At 39.7% G+C, this 23,951-nt stretch overlaps 1 long non-coding RNA gene across 1 annotated transcript; it reads right to left on the bottom strand.

The window, feature by feature from the left end:
- Positions 1-730: 730 nt before the first annotated feature.
- LOC125961872 (uncharacterized) lies at positions 731-23,041 on the bottom strand. Its single transcript, XR_007472980.1, has 3 exons — positions 22,866-23,041; positions 17,991-18,144; positions 731-1,215 (listed from the first exon to the last, which is right to left on the bottom strand). It is a non-coding gene; the product is annotated as an uncharacterized LOC125961872 (long non-coding RNA).
- Positions 23,042-23,951: the final 910 nt, after the last annotated feature.

Here is a 23,951-nt window from a genome sequence, read left to right as displayed (position 1 = left end):
GGAACATGGGAGATTTTTAGGGCAATGAAACTGCTCTGAATGATGTAAGGGTGGATACCTGCACTTGTCAAAACTTATAGAACATTACAATGCAAAGAATGAATCCTAATGTAAACTATGGATTTTAGGTAAAAATAATGTATCGTATTAATCAATTGTAAGAATTGTACCATATATAATGCAAGATGTTAATAATAGAGGTAACTATGTGAGGGAAAAGGAAGTATATGGGAACTTTCTGTACTTTATCCTCAGTTTTTCTAAAACAAACTTTAAATAAATAAAATATATTAACATTAAAAAATTGTGAGATTTAAGGGTTATTCTCTAAATGTATCAGAGCAGCATATACATGTGTTATATGTTGTCTCTAAAATGCAAATATTCCCAACAAAGATTTATAATTTATTTTTTCCCATGATGGATGGTACAGGGAATATACTTTAGCGGCTATATCCAAACCTGATCCAGACCATTAGGCCCCTAGAAACTTCATTAATGTATAAATATCACTGAAATATTTCTGGCATAATGTATAAATATCACTGAAATATTAAATAAAGCATCTAGGATTTTCCTAGGTTCTCCTATCCAACGAAAAAAGTCATTTATGTTATGTAACAGTATGATGTACTAGGAGAAATTAATATGAGTTAAATTTAGCATATTATGCTAAAAAGAGCACATTAAATTGACATAATTCTAAAATAACAGTGCAGGGCAAGTGCTGTCGTTGCCAGTTGAAACTGCTCCCAATTGAATATATTAATTGGGACTGAGAAACCAATTATTTGATCAATTAGTAGCTGCATATATATTGCCAGAGCCGTTTTTTTTTTTCAATTTTATTTATTTTTGGCTGCATTGGGTCTTCGTTGCTGCACGCAGGCTTTTCTCTAGCTGTGGCGAGTGGGGGCTACTCTACGTCACGGTGCGCGGGCTTCTCATTGCGGTGGCTTCTCTTGCTGCGGAGCATGGGATCTAGGCACACGGGCTTCAGTAGTTGTGGCACGCGGGCTCAGTAGTTGTGGCTCATGGGCTCTAGAGCGCAGGCTCAGTAGTTGTGGTGCACGGGCTTAGTTGCTCCGTGGCATGGGGGATCTTCCCGGACCGGGGCTCGAACCCGTGTCCCCTGCATTAGCAGGCGGATTCTTAACCACTGTGCCACCAGGGAAGCCCAGAGCTGTTTGACTTGTTGGCATAAAGAGGCCAAATCTGGAACACATTCTGCAATTAGTGCTAACACCTGGTAAAGTTTACTATGACCCACCATCATTCTTCAGTATCAATCTTGGCTTTTAACACAACATGCTAAGGAATCAAGATAGAGATGCTGCTAGTGGTTACGGACTTCCATTCCAACTGCACATTGAGGAACTAAGGATATAACCACAGAATGGGTTCCTGGGTACTCTGACCCACTGTGTGACTAACTCAGGCCACGTTCCGTTCATTGCCTGACCGTCATAAGCTCTCACTCTTAACATACAGACACTTTCGGTTCTGATTGACTCGTGCTAACTCAGAACCCCAGAAGATCTGGGTGTGCCCCTTTCTCCATTATACAGTAACCTTGTTAAATGGCTTTAGGTACTTTTGGGAAAAGCACAGAGAAAGACTCACCATACACATTTAAGGCAGGATTACATACAACTGCTATGAACATACATCTTCAAATGTTATCTAACACCCTCTTAATTCAAGGGCCCTTGGCCCAGTGACAATTAACTGTGGGAATAACACTTCAGGCCATAAATTCTCACTTTAGTTTCTCAAATCAGGTTTGTGCTCCTCAGTCATGTAATTTATATGGCTCAGGTAGTCTCTTAGTGGGCTGGGCATCTACGCTATTCCTTTGGATACAGGATCGATTAGTCACCACACAGATTCCTAAGGGTCAAAACACTGACAGTTACTCCACCCTTGAAGTCTTTTATAGTAATGTGAAGACCTTCTGTCAGGGTCAAATGCCACCAGCATCTGTACCCTGTTACTTAAAGACCCTGTTAGTCTCACTGAAATCAAAGAGCCCAATTCCATTGTAGAATTTCCCCCTATCAAGATGCTGGTGCTTTCCTCCACAATAAAATTTTTAACTAGCTGAGAGGAGTGAATTTCCTGTGGGTCTTCCCAGGGCTATGTTTAGGATGTGACTGAGTTTATCACAGACTAGATCCCATCCAGCATTCACTTCAATATTCACTTCAGATGGGTTCTTCCTCTACAGCATGCCAGCCTTTTCGATTAGAGACCACCACTTAATGTAGGCTCCTAGTAATCCACCGGACAGTTTATTACAAATACTTCCTGCCCTTCAAGCTAACACGTTAGAATCTAAATTTTTGTTGAGCAGACCCATAAAAATAAACATTTTATCTTGTATAATCTTAGATTTTGTCCCTTTTGATATTTCATAATTAGGATCCATTCCTCTGCATGCTTCCCAATTTCCTGAGGATAAAAGTTCACAAGATTTTTAATTCCTTTATGTATATTTTGCCTCCAACCAGGGTACACTTGGCGACTGTTTCCTTGGACATACTGAAATTTTACTTTCATTATGGGTCTGAAAGAAAAAATAGACTGTGTCGGGGGAGAATCTTAAGGAGGGTAGGCATTCCTTTATGAAGCACCTTCCAGGTGAAGTCTCTAAAATATTTTTAATAAAAGGGACGTCTAGTTTACTCAGATTGGGAAGACAGAATTCATTCTTCTACAAAGGGTACTAAGAATGATTCCATCTGAACAATTTCATTTGAACTACATGGGGGCACCCTGTTTCCTGCTGGAATCTTGCCTGATAAAGTGGTTAATACCAAGGATGGAGACCCTCAACATCTACATATTTGTTGAATGCACAAACAGTCTCCTTTTAGGTAAGATGGGGTTCTAAAAACCTGTGAAACAAGTAGTCTCATCATTACCCAGTGATTTCCAGACATGGGGAAAGATAGGATTCTGTTTGGGGGTCAAAGCTTTGGTTGAGGACAGATATCATGGTGCCTTCGATAAGGGGTGGCAGTGGCGAGAATGCATGAGATTCTAGACATACTTCTATGAAAGATATAACAAGACTTGGAGATGGAGTTAATATGCATTGGGAAAAATGAATACAGGGAAACCTGTGGTAAAAGCAGGACTGAGAGATCGAGTTTAATTTGGACATGATAATTTTGAGATACCACTGGCCATCAAAATGGAGAGACAAGCAGGCAGCAGGATATATAAACCTAGAGTTCAGAGCAGAGTCTAACCTGGAGACATAATTCACAATTAGTTTTATTAATAAATAATGATAATTGCCAAATAACCAATATGGTGCTTAGTTGATAATAGAAATTCAATAAACATGGAGTTCATATTTCTATGGCCTTCAAAGAAAGACTAAAATAGTCTGTACCCATATACCCCCTACTGTTAGTAGTCAGGGACAGAGATCAAAATGGAGAAGATTTAAAAGAGAGTAAAACCACAAGTGTGGTTTTGTCTCCTACAGTCGATAAAATAAATATTGCAATAGATATAATTCTGAAAATAAGGCAAACCACAGGGGGCTCTACTTCTTCTGCATGAACTTGGGTTTATGTATCACCTGGAGAATTCTCTGTAGCCTTTGACAAGAATTCACTGAGCATATAATTGCCAGAAAGGTGGGAAGGAATTAAGCACCGTGAGTAATATCCTTTGTAATGTCTCAGAGAAAGGTTAAGGAAGTTTCATTTGCTGTGAGGAGATGGAAATAAATTAGTTGAAGTCACCATGGAAAATCAGGCAGTCAGGAACAGACAGTGATAAGATTCAGAGGAATAAATGTGAGATTTTTAAAAATAGACATTTTAATTCAAAGAATAATAAATATGAGAACAATTTTAAAGAGGACAACTAATGCAAAAAGCATAGAAGTGTTCCTGCTTAAGTTAGAAAGGATTGGATGTCTTTATAAGACAAGCAAGTTGTTATGCTTCTTTATTATTATTTATTTATATATTTTAATGGGCAGGAAACAAATAAATCAAAGCAAGGCTTAAACCTGGAAATCTCTTTAACAGTCTCAGAAGACTGAAAGCAAAGAAGAAAACAATGTTGGAAATTGGATGGCCAGAAGCCCTTTTCAGAATCTGACTCTCTTACTAGTCATAATAGTTGTTGAAACACTTATTCAAGACTCATTAACTTTGCATTTCTCCTTTTAAGGAAATTCGGGTTCTAATTAACTATTAACATATTATTATGTTAATTGAATATGAACCTGGTGCGCTAGTAATGGGTAGAAAGAAGAGAAAATGGATGGCAAAATAGATGTCAGTTTTTTGGAATGTAACCTGGAGGATGGGAATGGGGATAAATGAAGTGGAAGTCACAAACACCCAGGAATTAGAGCTGCAGGTCCTCATCTGTTCCAGAGACAAACCAAAAATTGAAGAGGAAGGACAGGTGAGGTAAAACGAATTGCCCACATAGGTCCTGACGTGGAGATATGAATTGGGGAAGATGATGGTGGCAGGAGCGGTGGGACGTGACCTCCGGATGGGACTCTGCGTTTGACTCCACGAAGCCCAGTTTCCCAATTTTATGTATCCAAGTTACACTCTATTTTAGGTAGAGTGAATCCAGGTGTAAGACATAGCCCCCCTCCAACCGGCTTAAACAGTAGACGTTAGTTCCTAAATTCATTGACCTATTTACTGTAAAGTCCAGAATTAGAGTTGATCTTGGTTTGAGATTAATTTAGCAGACCAAAAAACGCATTTAAAAACGCATTATGATTTCTTTCCTTCTCTTCCTGCTGTCTCCCATGGAGTCTGCCTTACCCTAAGGTTGAGTCGTCACTGTGGTCACCAGATAGCTGACAACAGTGGTCTTGCCACTAGAGCTGGTGATGCAGGTGAGCTCCATCCAGCTGTGCAGCTGCAACTAACTGGGAGAGACTCCCCTAAGGAATGTCTGATCTGCAGCAGAAGAATGAAGAATGGGACCCTGGGAGGCAACCACAGACACCCACCCACCTTGAAGCTAGAGAGCTATTGTCTGAACTCAAGGGCAGACATTTTAAAAATCACAATTACTAGCGAGCTTTTAGAACAGAGGTCACCTACTTTCAGAATGCACCTAACCTCCTCACCATAGCATATTACAAAGTTATTTATAAATGGAAACACTCAATTAATTCCTTTCTTCCCCCTTTCGTTCCCTGTGATTATCAAGCTGTTGATGAATAACAGATACCTAAAGGATACCATCTAGGGTGATTAACTCAGCAACAGAGACCTGCCACAGCCATCGAAGTTTAGAATTTTAGAGCTAAAGAGCCTTTAGAGCTCATTTAGTCTTAACCCCTTTTTTTTAATTTAACATCATTATTGGAGTATAATTGCTTTAAAATGGTGTGTTAGTTTCTGCTTTATAACAAAGTGAATCAGCTGTACATATACATATATCCCCATATCCCCTCCCTCCTGCGTCTCCCTCCCACCCTCCCTGTCCCACCCCTCTAGGTGGTCACAAAGCACGGAGCTGATCTCCCTGTGCTATGCAGCTGCTTCCCACTAGCTATGTATTTTACATTTGGTAGTGTATATATGTCCATGCCACTCTCTCACTTCATCCCAGCTTACACTTCCCCCTCCCCGTGTCCTCAAGTCCATTCTTTATGTCTGCATCTTCATTCCTGTCCTGCCCCTAGATTCTTCAGAACCTTTTTTTTTTTTTTTAGATTCCACATATATGTGTTAGCATATGGTATTTGTTTTTCTCTTTCTGACTTACTTCACTCTGTATGACAGATTCTAGGTCCATCCACCTCACTACAAATAACGCAATTTTGTTTCTTTTTATGGCTGAGTAATATTCCATTGTATATATGTGCCACATCTTCTTTATCCATTCATCTGCCAGTGGACACTTAGGTTGCTTCCATGTCCTGGCCATTGTAAATAGAGCTGCAATGAGCATTGTGGTACATGACTCTTTTTGAATTATGGTTTTCTCAGGGTATATGCCCAGTAGTGGGATTGCTGGGTCATATGGTAGCTCTGTTTTGAGTTTTTTAAGGAATCTCCATAATGTTTTCCATAGTGGCCGTATCAATCTACATTCCCACCAATAGTGCAAGTGGGTTCACTTTTCTCCACACTCTCTCCAGCATTTATTGTTTGTAGATTTTTGATGATGGCCATTCTGACTGGCGTGAGGTGATATACCTCATTGTAGTTTTGATTTGCATTTCTCTAATGATTAGTGATGTTGAGCATCCTTTCATGTGTTTGTTGGCAACCTGTATATCTTCTTTGGAGAAATGTCTATTTAGGTCTTCTGCCCATTTTTGGATTGGGTTGTTTGTTTTTTTGATATTGAGCTACATGAGCTGCTTGTATATTTTGGAGATTAATCCTTTGTCAGTTGCTTAGTTTGCAAGTATTTTCTCCCATTCTGAGGGTTGTCTCTTTGCCTTGTTTATGGTTTCCTTTGCTGTGCAAAAGCTTTTAAGTTTCATTAGGTCCTATTTGTTTATTTTTATTTCCATTTCTCTACGAGGTGGGTCAAAAAGGATCTTGCTGTGATTTATGTCACAGAGTGTTCTGCCTATGTTTTCCTCTAAGAGTTTTATAGTGTCTGGCCTTCCATTTAGGTCTTTAATCCATTTTGAGTTTATTTTTGTGTATGGTGTTAGGGAGTGTTCTAATTTCATTCTTTTACATGTACCTGTCCAGTTTTCCCAGCACCACTTATTGAAGAGGCTCTTTTCTCCATTGTGTATTCTTACCTCCTTTATCAAAAATAAGGTGACCATATGTGTGTGGGTTTATCTCTGGGCTTTCTATGCTGTTCCATTGATCTATATTTCTTTTCCTGTGCCAGTACCATACTGTCTTGATTACTGTGGCTTTGTAATATAGGCTGAAGTCTGGGAGCCTGATTCCTCCAGCTCCATTTTTCTTTCTCAAGATTGCTTTGGCTATTAGGGTCTTTTGTGTTTCCATACAAATTGTGAAATTTTTTGTTCTAGCTCTGTGAAAAATGCCATTGGTAGTTTGATGGGGATTGCATTGAATCTGTAGATTGCTTTGGGTAGTATAGTCATTTTCACAATGTTGATTCTTCCAATCCAAGAACATGGTATATTTCTCCATCTGTTTGCATCATCTTTAATTTCTTTCATCAGTGTCACATAGTCTTCTGCATACAGGTCTTTTGTCTCTTTAGGTAGGTTTATTCCTAGGTATTTTATCCCTTTTGTTGCAATGGTAAATGGGAGTATTTCCTTAATTTCTCTTTCAGATTTTTCATCATTAGTGTATAGGAATGCAAGAGATTTCTGTGCATTAATTTTTATCCTGCTACTTTACCAAATTCATTGATTAGCTCTAGTAGTTTTCTGGTAGCATCTTTAGGATTCTCTATGTATACTATCATGTCATCTGCAAACAGTGATGCTTTACTTCTTCTTTTCAATTTGCATTCCTTTTATTTCTTTTTCTTTTCTGATTGCTGTGGCTAAAACTTCCAAAACTATGTTGAATAATAGTGGTAAGAGTGGGAAAGCTTGTCTTGCTCCTGATCTTAGAGGAAATGATTTCAGTTTTTCACCATTGAGAACGATGTTGGCTGTGGGTTTGTCATATATGGCCCTTATTATGTTGAGGTAAGTTCCCTCTATGCCTACTTTCTGGAGGGTTTTTATCATAAATGGGTGTTGGATTTTGTTAAAAGCTTTTTCTGCATCTATTGAGATGATCATATGGTTTTTTTCCTTCAATACTAGTATTAACTAGTATCACATGGGTTGATTTGTGTATATTGAAGAATCCTTGCATTCTTTGGATAAACCCCACTTGATCATGGTGTATGATCCTTTAAATGGCTGTTGGATTCTGTTTGCTAGTATTTTGTTGAGGATATTTGCATCTATGTTCATCAGTGATATTGGCCTGTAGTTTTCTTTCTTTGTGACATCTTTGTCTGGTTTTGGTATCAGGGTGATGGTGGCCTCGTAGAATGAGTTTGGGAGTGTTCTTACCACTGCTATATTTTGGAAGAGTTTGAGAAGGATAGGTGTTAGCTCTTCTCTAAATGTTTGATAGAATTCGCCTGTGAAGCCATCTGGTCCTGGGCTTTTGTTTGTTGGAAGGTTTTTATTCACAGTCTTAATTTGAGTGCTTGTGATTGGTCTATTTATATTTTCTATTTCTTCCTGGTTCAGTCTCAGAAGGTTGTGCTTTTCTAAGAATTTGCCCATTTCTTCCAGGTTGTCCACTTTATTGCCATATAGTTGCTTGTAGTAATCTCTCATGATCCTTTGTATTTCTGCAGTGTCAGTTGCTATTTCTCTTTTTTCATTTCTAATTCTGTTGATTTGAGTCTTCTCCCTTTTTTTCTGATGAGTCTGGCTAATGGTTTATCAATTTTGTTTATGTTCCCAAAGAACCATCTTTTACTTTTATTGATCTTTGCTATTGTTTCCTTCATTTCTTTTTCTTTTATTTCTGATCTGATCTTTATGATTTCTTTCTTTCTGCTAACTTTGGGGTATTTTTGTTCTTCTTTCCCTAATTGCTTTAGGTATAAGGTTAGGTTGTTTATTTGAGATGTTTCTTGTTTCTTGAGGTAGGATTGTATTGCTATAAACTTCCCTCTTAGAACTGCTTTTGCAGCATCCCATAGGTTTTGTGTCGTTGTGTTTTCATTGTCATTTTTTTCTAGGTATTTTTTGATTTCCTCTTTAATTTCTTCAGTGATCTCTTGGTTATTTAGTAGTGTATTGTTTAGCCTCCATGTGTTTGTATTTTTTACAGATTTTTTTCCTTTAATTGATATCTAGTCTCACAGCATTGTGGTCAGAAAAGATACTTGATATGATTTCAATTTTCTTAAATTTATCAAGGCTTGATTTGTGACCCAAGATATGATCTATGATCTATCCTGGAGAATGTTCCATGAGCACTTGAGAAAAAAGTGTATTCTGTTGTTTTTGGATGGAATGTCCTATAAATATCAATTAAGTCCATCTTGTTTAATGTATCATTTAAAGCTTGTGTTTCCTTATTTATTTTCATTTTGGTTGGTCTGTCCATTGGTGAAAGTGGGGTGTTAAAGTCCCCTACTATGACTGTGTTACTGTCGATTTCCCATTTTATGGCTGTTAGCATTTGCCTTATGTATTGAGGTGCTCCTATGTTGGGTGCATAAATATTTACAATCGTTTTATCTTCTACTTGGATTGATCCCTTGATCATTATTTAGTGTCTGACCCCATTTTTTTTATACTGAGACTGACTTAAAATCATGGGGCACAGAATTCTCAATATAAAGTGGTCCCTGTTTGTCCTACCCATTTTTATCATGAGTGAATAAATTCAGGATCTTTACAGACCCTCAGGAATAGTAACGTCATTGCATCTAAAGGTTAGAATGTCTGGTTGCCATAAGAGGCTCTTCACATTACCCAAATAATTATTTGTACTTAATAAGTGTTTTTTCAATGAATAAATTGTCATTTTTAACAGATCCTGCAGCAGTACATCTCTTTCTTTTTCAGTGAGTTGAGAGCAGCTGCTCCAGTGAGGCGATTTCTCTAGCAAGGGTTAGTCTCTCAAATATGTTTCCATAATCTACTAGCTGGCTGAACTTGGCCAGTTTTCTGAACCTGACACTGTTGGCCTAAGTGGAATATGGCAGCATTTTAGGTTGTTGCTGAATTAATGAATGAGGGAGTAAGGGAGTGGATGCCGTATCGGTTAGGACACCACAACAGTGCTGCATGGTCAACTGCATGGTCAACGTCAGCACAAAGCATGTATCACCACACTCACAGTTCTGCAGGTCAATTAGGGTACCCTACACCTGGCTGAGGACCGTGGGCCAGGTGAGGTTTCTCTGTCCTATGGTTATTCATTCTGCTGGATCAAGAAAGATACCCAGGGAAGGTCCTTCTTGTGCTATGGCAGAACCTCAGAAGAACAAGTCTAACGTATGAGTAACTCTTAAGTCTCTGCTTACATCACATTGTTAATATGCCATTTAAAGCAGCTCACATAGCCGAGCCCCAAATCGAGAGATAAGGAAGTATGTTCTGCCTGCCATGAGGCCACTGTGAGTGCCATGTCTGACCTGAGTTGGGAGGTAGGTTTGAAGGGGCTGAGCTGTGTTCCCTTCAAATCTGTATGTTGAAGCCCTTCTCCCTAGTGTGACTGTGTTTGGAAACAGGACTGTTAAGGAGGTAACTAAGGCTAAATGAAGTCCTAAGGGTGAGGCCTAATCCAATAAGATCGATGTCCTTATAAAAAGCAGAAGAGAACCCAGGAGTGTGCTCTTACAGAGGAAAAAGTCACGTGAGGACATAGGGAGAAGGCAGGTGTCTGCAGGCCAAGGAGGGTGATCTCACAAGAAGAGAACCTGCCAGAACCTTGATCTTGGCTCTCTAGACTCCAGATGCATGAGAAGATAAATTTATGTTGTTTAAGTCACCCAGTTTGTGGTATTTCCTATGGCAGCCTTGGAAGGCTAATGCAGAGGGTCCTGGAGACGGGAGTGGAAGGAGGGAATATTTGTTTAATAATAATTCTCAAATGTGTTTTACCACTGATATGCAAGTTACTTTCCAAACCCATTTGAGTCTGATGGGAGCAAAGCTCAGAGAACCTTGTCACTTGCTTAAGAGCTCACAGTCAGTAGGCGATAGAACAGGGCCTTGAAACAAAGACTTCTTAAGTCAAGCCCTTTACTCTTTCTATTGTATAATTTTTCCCTCAGTAGAATCCTGACTGGTAACAGACATGCAACAGTAGAACATTATGTGTATGGGGGATCAATGACCATATTTCCTAGAGCCTTGCTGGGATGATAAAGCACAAAGAATGAAACAAGATATCCAATGAAGTGCGAGCAAGACAAGCTGAATTAAGGGAGGCTAACGTGTGTCTAGGGCTAAGGTGACAAGCTTCCATTCCATTACTTAGAAGCAGGATAAGCATAGCATATACCCCAGAGGTTTGTGTGAAAATAAATGAGATAATGTATGTATAAAGAAATAAGTACAATAAGTGTGCATTTATAATACTAAAACAATGATAGTTTTCACTGTTATTTTGTTGCAATGTTAAATCTGACAGAGCAAATGACATATCCTTGAGTCTGAGAAGCCTTCTCCATGGATGGTATTTGCATGACTCCTCTACTTTATTTTTAAGAAATTAATAAAAAAGGGAAGTAGTCAAATCTTGCTCATCTCAGAATCATTGCATGTATGTGTATGCATATGCATACACATGTGTGCATGTGTGTGTGTCGGTGACCTTAACTATCTCTGCTGTGATCAGAGAGAAAAAACGTGTGGTTTAACTCTTAGGGGCAAGCTGATTTCCAAAGTTCTGAGTTCAGTTCCCCTCAGGATCTACCTCCCTGAATTGTCCTGTCTATGACTACAGTTACAGCTGAATCCCTGCCAACCTCCTCCACACACGTGCCAGTACAAGCACACACCAACACACATTACATACATAGACCCCCAACATGTATACCACCCGCCACACCAGCACACACACATACTCACACTCTTTCTCTTCTTCTTTACTCACATAACATGTATGATCCTTTACATCTCATTTCACTCATCGTATTCTTGGAAAGATTTTCTGACTCCCATTATCAACTTGTGTTTACTATATGCAACAGTTAATTTTATGAGTCAATTTGAGTGGGCTATGGATGCCCAGATATTTGGTTAAACATTAAGTCTGGGTGTGTAAATGAGGGTGTTTTCATGAGATAAGCATATGAATGGGTGACACTGAGTAGAACAGATGGCCCTCTCCAGTGTGGGGGGCATCACCCAATCTGCTGAGGGTATGAATGGAACAAAAAGGTGGAGGGAAGGACTCTCTCTTTCTCTACTTGACTTGACATCCATCCTCATTTGTCCAAAGCAGTCCTGGTTCTCAGACTTTCAGAATCTACACCTGGAATCTATACCATCATCTCTCTGGCTCTCAAGACTACAAACTCCACTGACTTTCTTGGGTCTCCAGCTTGCAAAGAGCAGATGGTATATCTTCTCAGCCTCCATGATCATGTGAGCCAGTACCCTATAATAGATCTCTTTATAGATATATGCTATTGGTTCCCTTTCTCTGGAGACCTCTGACTAATAGCCTGTATTGATTCAATTTTCATATATTTTCAGACTTACACATGTCTTTTTTAGCCACTCGTCTAAAGGCAGATACATGGTGAATTTTTACTATCATTTTCTCCATACCTATTAAACTGTACTATGCACCACTAATACATAATAGACACTCAGTAAAAACTTTTAATTAAAAAATGTTAAGTAATCAATGAATATATTTCTAATTTACATAGAGACTATTGTATTTTAGTAAGAACTTATAAGTTTATAACATCTTGGTCTCACTTCTATATAATAAAAAATTCTGAAATCTTCTGATTATAAAAGTAATAGGCATTTATTATATAGATTGAAAATAATGCTAATAAATGTAAAAATATTTAAAAATAAAATTGAAAATCACATTTAGAGTCAGTCTCTGTTAATATTTAATGACTTCCCTTGTAGCATATAATTTATAATTTCACGTTATACAGAACTGACATCACAGTACATATTTTATCCTCCTATTTTCAATTAATATTATATCTTGATATTTTCCCATCATTAAAAAGTTTGTCAAATATGTTTACGCCTGCATGCGTAAGTCAGTAATAAAATGATTTAGGTGTGTTAATGTAATCATGCCATGATAGGATTAAAATGAATACATTAACAGAATATTTTCCCCCATATGGATACTTCCTTTAAGCCAAAGTTGTTTATTACCAAAACCACTGTGTGCTTAGTTAGTAAGCTGAAGTCAGTTTTCCACAGAAGCTAATATCTTCATCACAGAGATTAATGAAATGGTATACTTAATACCCTCACACAATACTGGGCAGCTGGTATATGCCGGATGATATAGGTTTCATTCTGTACAAGTTAAGCTGCTATAATATTCACTTAACATATTAATAGGCTCTGTGGATGAGAATAAAGAAGTTAGCATGAGACAAGTTTTCTGCCCTTGGGTATGAGCAATCTATGTGAAGGACCAGACATATACATGTGAAATAGTTGTAGAACCATCCTAGGGAATGAGACTAAGATTGCACAGGGTAGACAGCCAGTAGTGGTGGAATACGGAAGTGGAGAGTCCATCTGGATGGGTGCAATCAAAGATGTCTCCTGGAGAAGCTGGTCTTATCTAGTTCCTGAATAGTGGAGTACGGTGGAGGAGTAATATTTACTCAGTGCCTGTTATAACCAGTTCTCATCTCCAATCCCTCAGCATCCTTCCAGAACCAGCAGTGACATTCCCATCTGAGCACTGTCTGACTCTAAATCTGTGCTCTTTAAATAGCACCCTTAAAGGGATAACTAGGATGGAAGGGCGGACAATGAGGCGGGGAATGGAACGAGCAAAGCCCAGGTAAGCACGGGATCTGGGCGTGCGGGTACGCAGTACACAAGCCAAGCATGTCAGAGCAGAGCGGGGTGGGCTGCTTTCTAACGGTTAAAAGCACAACTGTGATGAGGTTCAGTAGACACAGTGGGCTCATACAGTAGGAGACGGTAAAGAACAAAAGATACACCCCCCGAGGATACCTCAGGACACTGATGCCCCAAGTGGTCCCATTATCCTCCTGACTTCAATTTTGTATTTGGTTGACTGAAAACTGCTTAGAAAGAGAAATTAGTTAGAAAAATCTCTATTATTTTGGAAATACCCTAGTAGGTGTGTGTGTGTGTTTGTGTGTGTGTGTGTGTGTGTGTGAAATCATGAAATCCCATCTTCTCTGTTATAGTGAAGATATAGTTGATTTTTAATGATAGTGAACTGAAGGCCTTTTATGCACATTAATATTTTTAGTCAAAATGAATCATTTTCATGTTCTATTATGGTGATTAGATATTAAAAGATCTGGTCCTTGCTCTCAGAGTGCTTTAAGCCTGATGGGACAGACAAATTGTGACGGGTGTTATGAAGGTGAGGCGTAGGGCATCATGAAGATATACAAAGCAGTGGTTGATCTAATCATGGAGTTCCAGAAAGTCTCCTGCTAGGAAATGTCGACTGCCTTTAGATCTTTAGGAATAACTGGATAACCTGTGTAAATAGGGAAGGAAGGAAAACTCAGGCAGACGAGTCTTACGTTAGTGTCTTTATAATTTGACACATCAAGGCTCGTTTCAGAAAGAAAAAAAATATCAAGGTGGGTGAAGTGTGAAGAATAGAGAACATCACGTCACATGCTATGAAGGCTCAGCAGGGCTGGATCTTGCACCGCTTGCAAGCTAAGGTAAGAATTTGGCCTGTACCTCAAGAAAAATGAGGAGCCATTGAGTTTTCAGCAGAGCCTTGATATGACCAGATTTGAGTTAAAGGGAAGGGTTAGGATGAAGACAAAGAGTAGAATGAAACGCCAAATGACATTTAGTCATTCAACAACTAGGCAACTGGGAGCAAGTCGAGGAATGTTAGCCATAAGTAGTTGTAAAGGACACTGTCAACATTGTAACAATGTTAAAAAGAGCTGGGTTTTGCACAAGGGTACCGGAGAAATGAGAAACGATGCAGCTTCTATGCACAATCTACAGGGAGACACAGCATTTCAAATTAATGAGTGCAGGACAGGGTGACAGATGAGGGTCTGGAGTAATTAGATTAAGATCAGAGGTACCAGAGTCCACCAAGCTAATTCACATTCAGGTCCTGGCACTTACCGGGGGTGAGATGTGCAGTCAGTTACCTAACTGCTATCTATGATCCTTACTTTTTATTTTCATAAAATGTGAATAATCATTAACTCCCATTGTATAGAATTTGGGGAAGGACTACATATGATGTAGGTAAAGCGATTAGCACAGAGCATATAATCACCCAAGAAAGTTAGATGTGACTGTTTTATACAGAATTTCCAGCCCATTTTTGTTGTAATGTCGTTATTAGAATCATCTTAATTATTGTGGTTTTAAGAGCTTTAATACACATATTCTTTGGCATAGTGAAGTATTAGTGTGATCCATTTTCTAATATGACTGATTTAGGAATAGGTCAGGGTAAGGGAATATTTCAGAGAAGATAAAAGATTTGAGGTTGTGTCAACCAGGAATTCTACAGAGCATCTAGTAGCTCAGAAATGAATCTGCTACAGCTAACATTTGTTGAGCTTTACAAATATTTTGCAATTAATCCTCAAAACAATCATATGAGATGGATGCTACCATGATCCCCTTTTTATTGGGGAGGAAACTGAGGTGTAGAGGGGTTAAGTAATTTACCAGGGAGCATTCAGTTGATAAGCAGAGAAGCTGGAATTTGAACCCTGAGAGTCTCTGGCTCCAAAATGAGCATGTTTAATGACTAGGTGACCCTGCGTAGGTTACACTACAAAGGACAGTAGTGAAAGTGATTTGAATGACATTGCTATTGGATGAATTTCTGATTTCTGTGTGGGGTGGTATGGGTAATTTCACAACAAAAGACCATTTCCCAAAACAAATTACTGGGGAAACTCATGGAAAGGGATATGACACAAAGGCAGTATTATCATTATTTTTCTTTTTTTGAGGTTTCAGCATGAAAGATGCAACCTGGATTCCACATATCGTGGAGTTTCATGTACTATTCAATCACCAGGGCAAGCAAAGGGAAGCTGTATTCACAGATAGATCCTGTCTGCAATCAGCCTTGAACTTCCTGTGTCCAGTTGAAGAAATGATTTTCTTTGGTAACGCAACATTTGATGCAGATGGATAGCCGAACTATTCCACAGTGCCTGAACACTCCCCAGCAAAATGAGGAAGACTTGAGTCAATTTGATTTGCGCAGAGAACTGCTATTGCTCAAACTAGCCAACCATCATTAACGTTTTGTACGAGGCTGATGAGTTCAGAGGTCTCTGGGATGAGCAGAGGCTATAGAATCAGAGGATACATCCTGCGAGTGTCCTTCAAGGCCAACTCAAATGTCATCTCCTCCCCTACTGGGAGCAGCACGAAGGGCTGGCAGGACACTTGGTGCCCACTTCGTGCACTTTAGCACCTGTCACAGCACAGTACTAGACATGCAATCCTCACGCCTCCTCAGTAACACCAATTTGTGGATGCTGATGAGAATAATTTAAAATCGTTCCCTACCCAGAGACCCTGAGTTCATGGGAGAAATTGTTTCGTATACAACTTGAACATTACAGCTGGCTGCAGCTCTACTGCGGTTGCTCCCAATTTCCTGCTTGTTCAACCTCCTCCCGCTGACCCAGCTCGCTGCCACTTCTACTGGAACACTGCATGTATAGTTGTACTATGTCCAACCCACCAACTTCCCCTCTGCCTGCTCCCCTGCCAATGCCCTGCAAGTCAATTAATCCTTTCAGTGACATAACCACGGTCTGCTCTGTCCTCCTGGGTCCACCTACACCTATCTCCTCTTCGGTAGGCAGGTGTCTCTTGTTTTCCTCCCATTCTCTCATGCAGATGTGTGGGAGAAGGGCCAAGGTGTAGGTGCTGTAGTAGAGCAGGGTTGCATATATTAAGAATTTTACCAATTTACCAAACATGTTAAATAAGTCACCCCAGGGTCCTTTGGGATAGAGCCCACGGCATGCAGAGGATTAAACGAGATGGACTGGGGTTAGGCTTAGGTAGGTTAATGTCCGGCCACACTCCCTGCTCATGATTTCCTCTCCCTTCAGGCCCTCCAACCGTGGCCCTCTGTGCCTAGACTCTAACGCACTTCCAGTGCTCTTCTCTCTCCTGGGCATGCTGCCTCTCCTGACACTCTGCTTTTCATTGGTCTTTCTCAGCCTATGTTTTTCAATCAGAGCTTTATAACTCTGAACATCCATGGCCAAGATTCATTTTCTTTCCCATGCTTCTCCTAGAAGCCATGGAAACAAAGGGATGCAGCCAGTCCCACTGGATCAGAGTGAGAAGACTTGGTATCCAAAGAAAATGAAAATTAGTGGGAGTACGAATTTCTCTTTCAAGATGGGGGGAGAAGTCTGACCTCCAATTTTACTATCTAAGAACCACAGTTTATATGAAATACCTCATATGTTTATATAACCAAGAAAGCCAGTCACAGTGGCTTCACCCCAGAGAAAGGGAGCAGAGATACAGCATCAATTAAAATTACATGTCAGCATGTCCAAATCTCACCTCCAAACCATACAGCCCTGAATACATCTTAATTTGTTTGTTTTACATCATTATTTACTTGAACTCCTGTTTCTCTACCCACCAACTAGACTGTAAGTGCCTTGCGCTCAGTGGCAATATCTTCATTTATATTTGTATTGTCATCTATATCATAGAGGTCACTTGAGGAACATCATCTCTACCATATGCCTCCCGATGTAATATTAAATGCAGAGGTATTTTAGCATTTGACAAAATGAATTATAAAAAGGACATAAGATATTTTATTACTCAACACTGACAGATAAGTAAACTGAGGCACAGAGACCATCCCTACCTCAAAGTCAAAGTCACCATAAGTAGAAAATCCTGTCCACAAAAACTGTAGCAAGTGACTACCCAGACTCCTTCATCAGGGAAAGCAACCTGTAGTCCATGCATCCATTTATCTGTCCATCCATCCATCTATTCATCCATTCATGCATTTAGTTATTGCAAACATACTGGGCACTTATTATGCACCAGGCTATGTGATAGTCACTGATGATATAATATGAGCAAAAAAAAGAAACTGACCTCTACCCTCAAGGAGTCTGAAGTGTGGTGGGAAAACGGACATCCCTCAAATAGTCAAAATGCACGTGCAGCAAACGCACCACGAGCTGGCTACCTGGCGCAAATGCTCGGTAAACACTTTTTCACTGCACAGACCTGTCAGGCCCTGACTGTGTACCCTGATGAGACATCACTCTTCTCTCGAGTCTCAGGCTCCCCTTCCAGCTACCCACATGTTTCCTCTTACCTCCTTCCCAGCTCCAATGCTGTCATCAGCCAGGGTGAATAGATGGGTACAAGCACGGACTTTTCTTCGCTGCTGTGTTGGCCATGGCTTTGATGCTAGGCAAGTGCTGGGGTTCCTCTCCAGTTCCTTAAACTTTTGTTTTTCTTTCCTGGGCCTGGAAAACAAGTAGAAGAGCAGCGTTAGAACTCTACTGAAGACTTGGTGTGATGGAAAGAAGGGTGCCCTCACTTTACGGGATGCTAAAAATGAGTGAATGTTCACTAAATAACAAATTTGTACACTGAATCTAGCGGGTGTCTGTCAAAAGCCAAAGTAGAAATATCAGCTAACATTAGTGGAATGCTCACACCTTCTCAGCTGCCCTTATCAAGTTTTCTGAAGCTTACGGCTGTGACTATAGAATATAGTTCGCATTGTAGCCACAGCTATTTACATGCTCTCTACATTTGCCACGGTAAAAGTTTTAAGCAAATAAATAAAAGTTTAAAAAATAGCAAACACTTCATAGAGGGACTGTTGTTCACCCTTTATCCTTGTGTGTCCCCTAAAACCGTTCAATAGCTTAAACACCCAGCCACCCCCCCATCATACACACATACGTGTGCACACAAATGCAAACACATGAGAATTTAGGATTTTTTTTTAGAAGAGAATCACACAACTATTAGTAGCATCCACAACTGTGGGGTCTGATGGGTGGAGGGATAAATCAGGAGTATGGGATTAACAGATACATACCACTGTATATAAAATAGATAAGCAAGAAGGATTTACTGTATAGCACAGGGAACTATATTCAATATGTAACCTATACTGGAAAAGCATCAGAAAAAAATATACATTCAGAACAGAATCACTTTGCTGTATACCCGAAACTAACACAATATTGTAAATCAACTATACTTCAAAACAAAAAAATCTTGGGGTCAGATGGATCTGTACTTCATAATCATGTGGCCCTGGGATGTGACCTTGTTTTCTTGTGTGTCTCAGCTCTCCCATCTCTAAAATTAGGATAAAAATCCATACATTTTAAACATGTGATGACACACTTCAAGTTGGCGTCAAGCGGAGTGCTTGATGAGTTTTAGGACTGCAATAAAGTCAGTTCTCTACCACAGATCTGTGCTATTCAGGAAGATGAAGATACTTAAAGCATTCTGACAGCTCAGAGAACATAAGCCAATTAAATTATCTTTTCACTATGACTTTTAAAAACCAAATATGATTTAAAAATGTGAACTTTGCATACATATGCCTTGATCTGATTATACGAGGACTTATCTCTTTTAAATGTGTTGGGATCCTAAGGCGGATTTCATTATTTACTCTGTATGAGGCTACTCTGAAGTAGGTGGATAAAGGCATGGGAGGCAACACAATTTGAACAGATAACAAATGTCTCAGACTTTTTTTTTTTTTAAATGAGGCAGCATGGCATAGCTGGAAAAAAAGCTGGATTAGGGGCCAGGAAACTGGATTAAAATTCTGGAGTGTCTACGTCCATTAGGCTCATTGAACAATATTTCTGAATCTCTGATCTCTTTTAGTTAAAAGGAGGTCAAATCACCTGTCTCATAATGTCATGCCAAAGCAGAGAACATAGATGAAGAGCCTAATGCAGTCACTGCTCAGTGCAGAGCTGCTAAGCGTATACTAGGTCTCTGCACAATCTACGACAAGTAACGTCTCACCACTGTAACGCTCTCTATGTCTAACTTAGTACATACTTATGTTTCCTGAGAGAAAATTGGTTTGGATAAGGTTTTTTGAACATTTATAACATATATTTTAGTTATAAAAAAAGGTACTAAAATGATTGCAGAAATGTATATACACAGGGAAAACATAACTAGACCATGCCTCAGAATAAATGAGAAGAAGGTCTGTGCACGAAATTTCCAACATTAAATTGGTAGGTTGAAAGAAGCTACATTGGCTCACTCTTTTAACTTTTAAATCGCTCACTCTTAAAATGAGGAAAAATAAACTGTATTTGTCATTCTCCATGATATTCCTGCCCTCATATGACTTCTTATTGTATTGTTTGTATGTTTTCTCTACCAAAACGTGAGCAATTTTGACAGGGCAGTCATGTCCTGTGTTTTAGCCATGGAGTCACACAGCTGGGGCTGCTTCTAGATACACAATTCACCCACCATGTGGTCTTCGGCAAGTTACTGAAGCTATCTGAACTCCATTTCCTTGATCTGCAAAAGGGAGGCAGATATTTGCACTGAGCTTATAAGGCTGTTGTAGAGACTGAGTGAACTTTACACACTTAGAAATAAGCGTGGCTCGTGGCAAGCAAATCAGTAGGCGACAGCTATCACGTCATCTCAAAACGCTCAGCAAAGAGCAGGCAGTCAGTGAACGCTGAATGGATAAATGAATGAACAAATGAATGCATGACAAACGCAGTACCAGAGGACTGAAAAAAGTCTGGATTTCAGGTCTGAGATCATTGCACGCCCATACTGTCCTATATGGGGCGTCCCTACTTCAGTTTTTAGAATGGGCTGTGGCATCATATAAATAAACTCAGGTATCTTCCACCTCTGATCTTCAAGGACTCTGAGATGAGTGTGAAGGCCCTCTGAATTCATACTGAGTGTTTCTAAAAAACACACAGTGTCTAAGCACTTTTATTTATCAACAGGATTTGGCTTTAGGCCAAATACTCATAGGAAACATTATGTTGAAAACAAATATTTCCAGGAAAGTGATTCTGCAAACTCATATTGAGCGTTGGTTTTGTTCTTCTCTCAGGGCACTCTGATACGAAAGGAGAGAAAGAGAAGAGAGCTTTTCCTCAAAACACAATTTCTTGGATATTTTCAATCTCATAAATGCTTTTGTTACTTCTGGCAACAGCAGAATGAAGAAGCACACAGCATGGGGAGAAGACGCAGCTACACAGAAACTGCTCCGAGTGTGCAGGCAGCGGCCCCCCGCAGAGCCGATGCATGTTTCGTCAGCAGGCACTGCCTTCCCCCAGCCAAGGCTGGGCAAGCGGGCCAAGCCTTGTCTAAATGCTGGAAGGTGTGATCTTATGTGAAGAAAAAGTCAAAGAAGCACATCTGAACCCTGTTTCAATGACTAGATTTGCCATGTGGAGAGGCCAGTAAGTGACTCTTCACAGCAGAACCCTTCGCTCCATTCTTGGGATGCACCTGCCTTCTGTACTGATGTCCTGTTTCCTAGAGACAGAGCCATGGCAATAGGCTTTTTCAGGTAATTAGTGCCTTCATCTGAAGGAACTGGTGAGATTGAAAGAAAAAGAAGAAAGGGAAAGCAAAGCAATATGGAGGTGCTTGGGTACAAGGTCATGTTCTAAGGATGGTCTTTCAACTACAGGAAAGGATGGACGTAAGCAGTGCTAACCCCCTTTCACCAGATCCCTGAATTTAACTGAAGTAAATGTGGCATAACTGCAATGTCAAAAACATCCTACAAGGGAAGGAAAGGGTGCAGTAAACTCAGCATAAATCAGTTTATCACAGTCCATATATGTTTGGGTTTATTGCATGAACAGCAGTGCAAGACTGAAGAAAATTTAAATATTTGCCATAAGCAACTTTATATTTTAGAAAAATCTTCTAGTGGTATTATAGATTACGCTTAGGAGGAAAGCAGGGGTGAAAGCTGGAGGCAAGGAATACAAGACAGTACTGCTGGGATAGTGCAGAAAAGATTTAATAATCAAGATGATGTCCATGTTTGGGGCATAGGTGTGGTAAATATTTAGGAGTTATAAGGATGTACAGGACTTAGTTATTTGGTATGGAAATTAAGAGAGTGGGAGGTGAATGCCAGATATAAACTGTAGATTATTCTTTCTACATCCCTCCTTTTCTTCCTTCTTTCATTCTTTCTAACAGACATTTAGAAAACATTCCTATATACCAGATACTGTGTGTAGCAGACTGCAATATCCAAAGATGATCTAGACAATAGATTTCATCCCAAATGTTCTTCCAACAAAGTGATGCTGGCACTCCTCCATTAAATGATGAGGTCTGTATCGCCTCCCCTCGAATTTGGGCATGGAACAACATTCCATCTAGGTTCTCGTGAATATTATGTGATGGGAGTGACTCTGTGTCACTTCTGAGATTAGGTCATAAAAGTTAATATAGCTTGTGCCTGACCCATTCTCTCTCAGGGCAACAGCCCTTAAAACTCAGACACCATATCGTGAGGAAGCCCAAACCACATGGAGAGGCCAAGAGTAGATGCAGTCCCATCTCAGGTCTCAACTAATAGCATCACCTGGCAGACATGTGAGTGAGTGAGCGAGCCTTCACAGGACTCCAGAATGTGAGTCACCTTCGATGGTGCTGAAATATGCAGATGGTCTGTTCTCCCCAAGCCTTACCTGACTTGCAGACCTCTGAGTAAAATACATATTGGCATTGTTTTAAGCCTTTAATTTTTGAGTAAATATATTAGCAGTTACAGAAACATTCTATCCTATTATGGGATTGCAAAGTTGAATAATACGAATTCTTCCTTCCCAATAAGACAGTCTCATAAATTAGACACATAAACACCCAACAGCAAAATGAGATTAGTACAAAGGAGAACATGTCCAAGGTTAAATGCAGGTGTAACAGAAAGATAACTTTCTTAGTGATTAAGGCCTACTTCAGACGCTCACTGCTTACCTGCAAGCACCTCCAAAATCTTGGCATATGCCTTACTCGATGCTTTAGACAGTATGTCTTGAAGACTCTGTACTAAGTGCTGGTAAATATGACCCTTTCTAACAAGGAACCAGCCATTGCTGAGATGTCTCAACAAAAGAGAAAGAAAAGGGATTCCTCCTATATTTATAAATTGTTTGGAAGATACAGTTAAGATTTAAGATCTCACCTCATAGGTTCGAGTGTAGTTGAAATGGACGAGTTTGGATATCCCTTATTGCCTGAAGTCTTATCAACAGCTGACTCTAATAATCGACCCTTGCTAGTATGGATGGAGAATCTGTACACCCTATTCGGCCATTCTGACATGTAAGTGAGCAGGTGTCATTTGCATGACAGCTCATAAGTCCTGCAGAAACCACAAAACAAACCTCAAAATACTATCAAATCTTCTGGGGTCAGGTGCCATAAATATGTACGTAATCTTACCACTGGGACATTAGCCTTTGAATTCACTGTCTTGGCTGTATTTTAGACGACACATGTTGGACAACTAACACTTGTGCCACAATGGCAAACTGGGGCTCCATTTCCATGAGTGTGTGGATGTCCTGTCATAGTGATTAGCACTTTGTTTTAAAAAATAACAAACTCTTCGGTTTAAGAAGCAGATGGCTAGGATTAGTGTTTTTGCTGTGCATGAGCCCACAAAAGGGATACTGCTTAGTCTGGAGTGGGAGATAGCTTGTCTATTAAGATCTAAACTTGGTCTCTCAATAGCCTGAGAGACTTACAAGATGATAACAGTATAATTGAATAGAAAATACTCAAGGGTCTCAAAGTGGATAAAGAGACTCGTTCTGATAGTCAATAATCCAGGGTTACAAGTAGTTTTGTTGAGTGGATCAATGCAAAGACTTTGTGTCAGATGAACCTGGATTCAAGTTCACGCTTAGTCATTTATTTGCTACCAAGTTACTGGATCTCTAAAAGCCTCATTTAAAAGCAACGGCATGATGACACTATGAGAATGTGGCTTATATTGTTATTATTGTTATCTGGGATGCTGGTAGATGGATGTGACATCACATGCAGGTATGACGTCTGATGAAGGATTTATATGGGAGACAGGGATTTAGAAGTAATGATTGTATAAGATGGAGCTAGAATCATGGGAGTGGGAGAGCCAAAGATCCAGAGATTGAAACAAAGAGAGACTTATTTTATATATCTCTGTATCTAAATATTAGCATTATACACGTATCACACAGCACACAAGGGTGGAGTAGAAGCGGAAGAGCCAGAAGGACTCAAC

This window comes from Orcinus orca, chromosome 17, assembly GCF_937001465.1.
Source record: "Orcinus orca chromosome 17, mOrcOrc1.1, whole genome shotgun sequence".
Classification (NCBI taxonomy): domain Eukaryota; kingdom Metazoa; phylum Chordata; class Mammalia; order Artiodactyla; family Delphinidae; genus Orcinus; species Orcinus orca.
This window is presented reverse-complemented; position numbering and strand designations above follow the sequence as displayed.